Raw genomic sequence first — 7,206 nt, 5'->3', positions numbered from 1 at the left:
ACTCTCATATACTTATCATCCAGTTTCAACAGTTGTCAACCCATGGCCAATCTTTTTTTTTTTTTTTTTTTTTTTTTCGGTAAGCGGGCCTCTCACTGTTGTGGCCTCTCCCGTTTCGGAGCACAGGCTCCGGACGCGCAGGATCAGCGGCCATGGCTCACGGGCCCACCGCTCTGCGGCATGTGGGATCTTCCCGGATCGGGGCATGAACCCGTGTCCCTTGCATCAGCAGGCGGACTCTCAACCACTGCGCCACCAGGGAAGCCCCATGGCCAGTCTTGTTTAATCTATTCTGTGCTCCCACCTCAGCAAATTTCATATATCCTATCACTTCACCTATAAAATTTCAGTATGTATAGCTAAAAGATAAGGACATTAAAAACATAACCACAGGGACTTCCCTGGTGGCTCAGTGGTTAAGAATCCTCCTGCTAATGTAGGAGACATGGGTTCGAGCCCTGGTCCAGGAAGATCCCACATGCTGCGGAGCAGCTAAGCCCATGTGCCACAACTACTGAGCCTGCACTCTGAAGCCCGCGAGCTACAACTACTGAGCCCATGTGCCACACTACTGAAGCCCGCGAGCTACAACTACTGAGGCCATGTGCCACACTACTGAAGCCCGCATGCATAGAGCCTGTGCTCCGCAACAAGGGAAGCCACTGCAATAAGAAGCCTGCACACTGCAATGAAGAGTAGCCCCTGCTTGCTGCAACTAGAGAAAGCCTGCACACAGCAACGAAGACCCAACGCAGACATAAATAAATAAAATTTAAAAAAATATAACCACAGTGTCATTATTACACACAAATCCATAATTCCTTAATATCATCAAAATGCAATCAGTGTTCACATTTTCCTATCTCAAATGATTTTGACAGTTCATTCAAATAGGGATCCAAACAAAGTTCATAAAGTGCAATTGGTTAATGTGCTTCTTAAATATTTTACTCTATAGGTTTTTCTCTTTGTCCCTCCTTCCTTCTCCTTTTCTCTCTTTCTGTCATTGAATAAACCTGGTCATCTGTTCTTGAGTTTCCCACAGTCTGGATTTAGCTGATTGCAAGCCTGTACTATCCTTTATCATGTTCCTCTGTGTCCTTCATTTCTTGTAAATTAGAGCTAAAGTCTTCAACTTTTTATCCAAGTTAATGATTACTTTGGAACTACTGCACTGTCAAGATATACTTGGCAAATAGACGTGCAATATAATACTTTTATAATACAATTTTAAATTGTGCATCTTCACAAAAATAAAACCAAAAGATTAAAATGAGGCTGAGGGCTTTCCTGGTGGTGCAGTGGTTAAGAGTCTGCCTGCCAGTGCGGGGGACACGGGTTCGAGCCCTGGTCTGGGAAGATCCCACATGCTGCGGAGCAAAGAAGCCCGTGCTCCACAACTACTGAGCCTGCGCTCTAGAGCCCGTGAGCCACAACTACTGAGCCCGCGTGCCACAGCTACTGAAGCCCACGCACCTAGAGCCCATGCTCCACGAGAAGCCACCACAATGAGAAGCCTGCACACTGCAGCAAAGAGTAGCCCCCGCTCGCTGCAACTGGAGAAAGCCCACGTGCAGCAATGAAGACCCAACGCAGCCAAAAATAAAAAAAAATTTTTTTAATTAAAAAAAAGTAGGAATTATGACCATTCAAAGAAAAAATAATAAAATGATGCTGAACTTTAGACTTTAGACTGAAATTTAGACTTTTAATGAGAGGTAGGGAAAACTAAAATGATGTACCAATATGCTAACATGTCAATCTTCTGTAAGATATAACTGATACTGAGTAGTCTTTAAATGGGAAAAAGTTGAGGACATATCTATAATATAAAATACCAATTCTAATAAAGCAGGGAATAAATATGTCAGGTGGGTTTTTTGTGGTGTGTATTTTGCTTTGTTGCATAGGCAAGAAAGGAAGGCAGCTCTCTACAATGAAGTGAAAGAGAAGATACTTCATAATTCAGGGGTGAGGAAGTTTTTAGAAACAAACTACTGAAAGTGTGGTGAGACCATAGTTGACAGCAACTGTGTGTACTACCTGATTTGCAACCTTTATTTTGCACTTCATGGAATAACATGATTATTTGGCAACAAAACTAACACCTCTCCTTCAGGGGAAGGCAGAACTGCCTAGTTATATTCATGGTCCTAGAAGAAGTGGCCTTCTAATAGAATGTTAATTTCACGGAAAATCTAGCAAAACCACAGTTTACCTCAAACTTCATCAGCACAAAATTTTAAGAAAAATTGGTCATGTTTATGACAAGCATCGTCAAAGTTTTAAACTACAGGTCTGGTGCTACCCTGAATGCCTTGGACAACCCTCTTGTATCACTAGAACTGTCAATCGTCATTTGCTGCTTGCCCTCATTCACTAAACCATCATGTCCTCTTGGAAAGCCATCCCCACTTAAACACCTGATGCCTAGGTGACTAAGAGCTTCCCCACCACTCTAGTTGAGTAGCCCAGGGCTAAGCACTGATCCAAGGACAGCCTACCTGGAGGCTAATGACACTGTACACAAAAATCAGCTTGGCCAATCAAATTCTGTATAGAAAGATCTAAATTTTGAAGGAGGAACGACTAAAAAATAAAGAAGCTAGTCTGTAGTGTAGAGAGAAGTGAAGCCAACAGCAGCAAGGAGTAGAGATGTGATGAAAGAGATCCTGTGTGTCCTGGGGAGATGATAGAGTAGTAATAATCTAGAGCAGCAGCCAGCTTGCTTCTTCCAAACCCTAGGTAGCCAGTCAGTGAAATCCCTTTACCTTGAGGTAATTTGAATTTTCAGTTCTTGTAGCCAAAAAGCAAACTGGAACATGTGTCAGTGTTTTTAATATTTAAAGGAAACAATTCAAAATATATCAAAAGATTACAAGTGAGCCATCCAAGTCAAATCAGTGGTTTTGGTGGTGCTGAAGCATCTTCTCCACATGTGAAAATTGTTTATACTCATCCTTCAAGGAAGGTAGGGGAACTCTCACTGGGGGCGTGGAGGTGGGGGTAGATCTCTCTAGGAAGGTGGTTTTAGCCTGGCTGCCTATTAGAATCACCTGGGAAGCTTAAAAATTCTTGCCTGGCATCACCACTCACCCCACCCACCTGAGCTTCAGATGATGGCTTTAGAACCACTGCTCCCCAGGAGATTCTGAGGTGGAGTCAGGGTTGAGAACCACTCATCTAGAGACTATGGTATATTCGTCTGGACTCAGAAGTTAGAACTGAATGTTTTCTGCCTAAATCTTAGTTCCAGTTAACTGAGTGTCTTAACGTTTTCCCCCCTCTAAAGTGAATCCTCAGCTGAGAACTGTGTGTGTTTAAGGGAAAAATTCTTACTTTAATGTGCTAGTTAGTGAATGGTTTGAGGTTGCTGTATTGCCATCAGTCTTCAATACTTTAGGAGTAACTTTCCACGTGTGATCAATTTAGATGTAGCGTTTTAAAAAAATTAATTTATTAATTTATTATTTATTTTTGGCTGCATTGGGTCTTTGTTTCTTTGCCCCTTGGAGGGAGGGGGGCTGGGGGGACTACTTTACATTGCGGTTGCACGGGCTTCTCGTTGCGGTGGCTTCTCTTGCTTCGGAGCACGGGCTCTAGATGCGCGAGCTTCAGAAGTTGTGGCTCCCGGGCTCTAGAGCGTAGGGTCAGTAGTTGTGGCGCGCGGGCTTAGTTGCTCCCCCGCATGTGAGATTTTCCCCGACTAGGCCTTGAACCCGTGTCCCCTGCACTGGCAGGCGGATTCTTAACCACTGCGCAATCAGGGAAGCCCTAGATGTAGTGTTTGAAAGCACTAATTCCACTCCATCTTGTTTTGTTCTAGTTACTTAAATTTAGCAGGTTTTACAGGCTGCAGGTAGGAGACTTGATTGTTACCTTCATTTTAAGGCATATATGTTTGATGCTCAGTCTTAAAGCATTTTACTAACGAACAGTTAAGAGTCACGAGGGTTTTACTTTTTAAGATTAGGCCCCCAAACTATTTCTATTCGTTTAGCTTACTATCTTACTACTACAGGCTGAGAAAAGCATGGTTTTCTAGTTATCCAGCGCCGCGATAGCCACGGCCCGGGTACCTGGAACAAAAGGAAAGGAGGCTCCAGAACAAGCTTGTCTTAACATGGGATGTTTCCTTTCTAGAACACAGACGGCACATAAAATGCTGAGTGCTCACTGTGTTTCTCAACTGTCTAAATCGAGCTGAACCCTCATGGGACGTGTTTGCCCCCTTGCCTTCCATCTTTTCAGGGCTAAAGTCTCGCTCTTCCTGTCGACAAAGTGTAGCAGCCACTTAGATAAAAGGGATGACCCAAACCAAACCGAATCTGTGCCATCAAAATGAGACTTGGCTATCAAGGTGGTGGGCATGCCTTTTTTCTAACAGCCCAAATGAGGGGAGGGGAACGAACTATACGCTGCTACAAAACGTGATGTAATATTTAAATTTGAAAACCAGGGCGGGGAAGGCTTTGCAGCTAAACTGCCAACCCTTTTCCGTTACTTGACTGGCTCCGCGACCCCTCTCCCGCCTCCCGCCTTTCCGTACGGAAACATGGCGCCGCCCCCTGTGGCGTGGGGGTGCCTCCCGGCTCCGAGTCACTGCCCACTGGGCCCTCTCCGCCGGCATCCGGCCGCGCCTCCCTCCTTTCCGTACGGAAACATGGCGTCGCCCAGCGTGGGACCGGCGCCTCCGGGCTAAGAGCTGTCTCCCGCTGTCCGACGCTGAGGAGCGGCGGCGCTGGCCGCTACCCACCCGAGCCGGGCGAGGAGGACCGCTCGCAGCGCAGTGAGGGGTGCGGCCTCTGAGGGGCAGAGGCTGAACCGCCCTGCCCGACGCGCATCCTCCCCGCCTCCGCCGCGGCGCCGGCCCCCGCCAGATTCCCAGCCGAGCGGCAGGAGGGAGGACGTCGACTCCGCTGCAGGTGAGGGAAACGAAGGCTGGCAGCCCTGCGGGGCCTGCACGGGAGGAACAAGGTCGAGATTACAGGCATTTCTTCGCCTTTTTCCGTCGGTCAGTTCCCGGTGATGTCCGGTGGAGGCGAGGAAGAGGCAGAGACGGCGGGAGGGTTGAGTCTTAGCGCGGCCTTTGTCCCACCCCTCGAGGCCGTCCTCCAGGCGCGCCTCGCTTCCTTTGCTTGCTCCCGGCCCGGTCACTCCCTCGCCGGCCCAAACAGTTGTTTACAACGGCATCCGGACGCTGGGCGTGAGTGGCGCTGAGTGCTAAGGGAGGTGATTCTCGCCGGCGCTGGACAGAGCTCTTTTCTTTTGCTGAAAGACCCTTTCTCCTGGGGAGTCTCTTGTGAGCAGCTTGGGCTCGGCTTGCGGCTCAGATAGACGGTCTTCACGGCAAGTGCGAGGGTCTTCTACCCCTCGGTTCCCTTTTTAGGCTTAGCAGGAGTTGGGGCTTGTTGAGTGAGTGAGCACGCTGTACGCAGTTAAATGGTTCCTCGCTGCATCCTGTAGTCCTCTAATTATAGTTACCATTTGTGGGAAGCCTGTTGTGCACCAGCTGTCGTTATGTACGCTCTGTCGTTTACACGTCCCCCAAACCAAAGAGGTAGGTAGCTGCATTTTACAGTTGAGGAAATTGAAGTTAATACAGCTAGTAAAGAGCCAGAATTGGAACCCAGCTATGTCTGAGACCAACGCCCATGCGTCCCGTATAAACTGACATTAAAGAGATGACACAGCTATCAACAAATACTTAGTGGGTATCTGTTTGGAGGATATACTTATATGTGTGGAGCATACGTGGGGAATGTGGTTGGTCTGGCCCTTAAGAAGTTAAAAATCTGGGTGAAGAGTTTTTAAAAAAATAAGAACTTGTAATTTTACCATCTGACCCCAACCCATCTCTCCTTCTTCATCACCTGCTGCTTGTTCGTCTACTTACTTTCTTCTGCTTTCGCTTGTGCCCTTTGAGTGAAATGCTGCCCTTTGTGTGAAAGGCCCCCCTTTTCACCTCCAGATAGTTTTTTGGTTTTTTTTTTTTTGGCCGCACAGCCTGGCTTGCCAGATCTTAGTTCCCCGACCGGGGATCGAACCCGTCTCCCCAGCAGTGGAAGTGCTGAGTCCTAACCACTGGACCTCCAGGGAATTCTCTCCAGATGGTTTTTAATTGGGTGAAATCCTACTCTTTTCAAAAAGACAAGCTCAAATGTCATTTTCTGGTAAGGTTATCTCAACCTCCTTCCGGGCAGAATTAGTTTCTCCCTCTGCTCTATTCCCCTAGTGATTTCATAATGCCATTAACACTTAAGTTTCGCTATATTTCCTTGTAAGAATGTCTCTCTCCGTCTCTAGACCATGCCTTTTCATCGTTGTATTCCTATTTAAATCAGGATATTTTGAATTGGATTTAAGGCAATGATGAATGCCAGATGTCTAATAACCATCCCTACAGGAGTTCAGAGAAAGGTGCAAACATTGGTGAGGTTGGGAAGTGACCTGGGAGGAGGTAGGCTTTGAGCCGAATTTTACAAGGATGGGTTAGTTTACTAAACTTAGTACTAAAGACCTGGAAATCCTGATTTTCCTCCTTATTGCACAGAATGCGTTACTTCATCCTTTTGAGCTAATTCCCAGCATGTGAAGAGAATAAAATTAGAAGTGTTTTTGTTGGTCCTTTCTCATAGAATATGCTGGTAATGTTATCTTTTGGGTCTTGGAGCATTTCCAGAGCCAGATAGGATTTAGGACAGAGGAGATGGGTGTCTGGAGTGGGTTGCTGGAAGGTAAAAGGGAACTACATTAAAGCAACCTTCATATTAATAATACAGGCCTGAAAATGTCAATTCCAATAACTTCATTCTATTTAATGGGGGTATCTGATGTTCAGATAATTATATCAAGTGATTCTTCTCTTCTAATGTACAGAAGAGAGTCTGCCAAACCTCCTGAAAATAGTCAACATTTCTTTTGATCCCTGGATTAGCATCCAGGTGTGTAATAAAGTCTGATTAGTGCTTATGAAAATGTTTTGTGATCTCCAAGTGCTGATAGTACAAATGCTAATATTTTCAGTATTATAAATGCAGAAAATGTTGTGTCTTTCTTTGCCCTTACTTAGAAACACATTAAGAATAGAGAACTCTAGGGAAAAAAAAAAACTTGACAAAAACCATTTATGGTAATTCAGAGGTTACTATTCCAGGCCTTTATTAACCGGGCCCAAACCGGCGTGTTAAGTGTTACTCCTCTTCT

At 45.9% G+C, this 7,206-nt stretch overlaps 1 protein-coding gene across 3 annotated transcripts in view; it reads left to right on the top strand.

Moving 5' to 3' along the window:
- The first annotated feature begins 4,663 nt into the window (after positions 1-4,663).
- The window catches only part of TCP11L1 (t-complex 11 like 1), a 32,492-nt gene continuing 29,949 nt past the window's right edge, over positions 4,664-7,206 (top strand). Inside the window, exon 1 of one of the 3 annotated variants that reach the window (XM_082627305.1) lies at positions 4,664-4,925. The gene's annotated coding sequence lies outside the window, so the exon portion shown is untranslated. Of the gene's footprint in view, positions 4,926-5,192; positions 5,350-5,568; positions 6,174-7,206 lie in introns of those variants that run through there. The other 2 variants (XM_082627306.1, XM_082627307.1) reach the window with 2 other exon arrangements.

This window comes from Mesoplodon mirus (assembly GCF_964341445.2).
Source record: "Mesoplodon mirus genome assembly, chromosome: 7".
Lineage (NCBI taxonomy): Eukaryota > Metazoa > Chordata > Mammalia > Artiodactyla > Ziphiidae > Mesoplodon > Mesoplodon mirus.
This window is presented reverse-complemented; position numbering and strand designations above follow the sequence as displayed.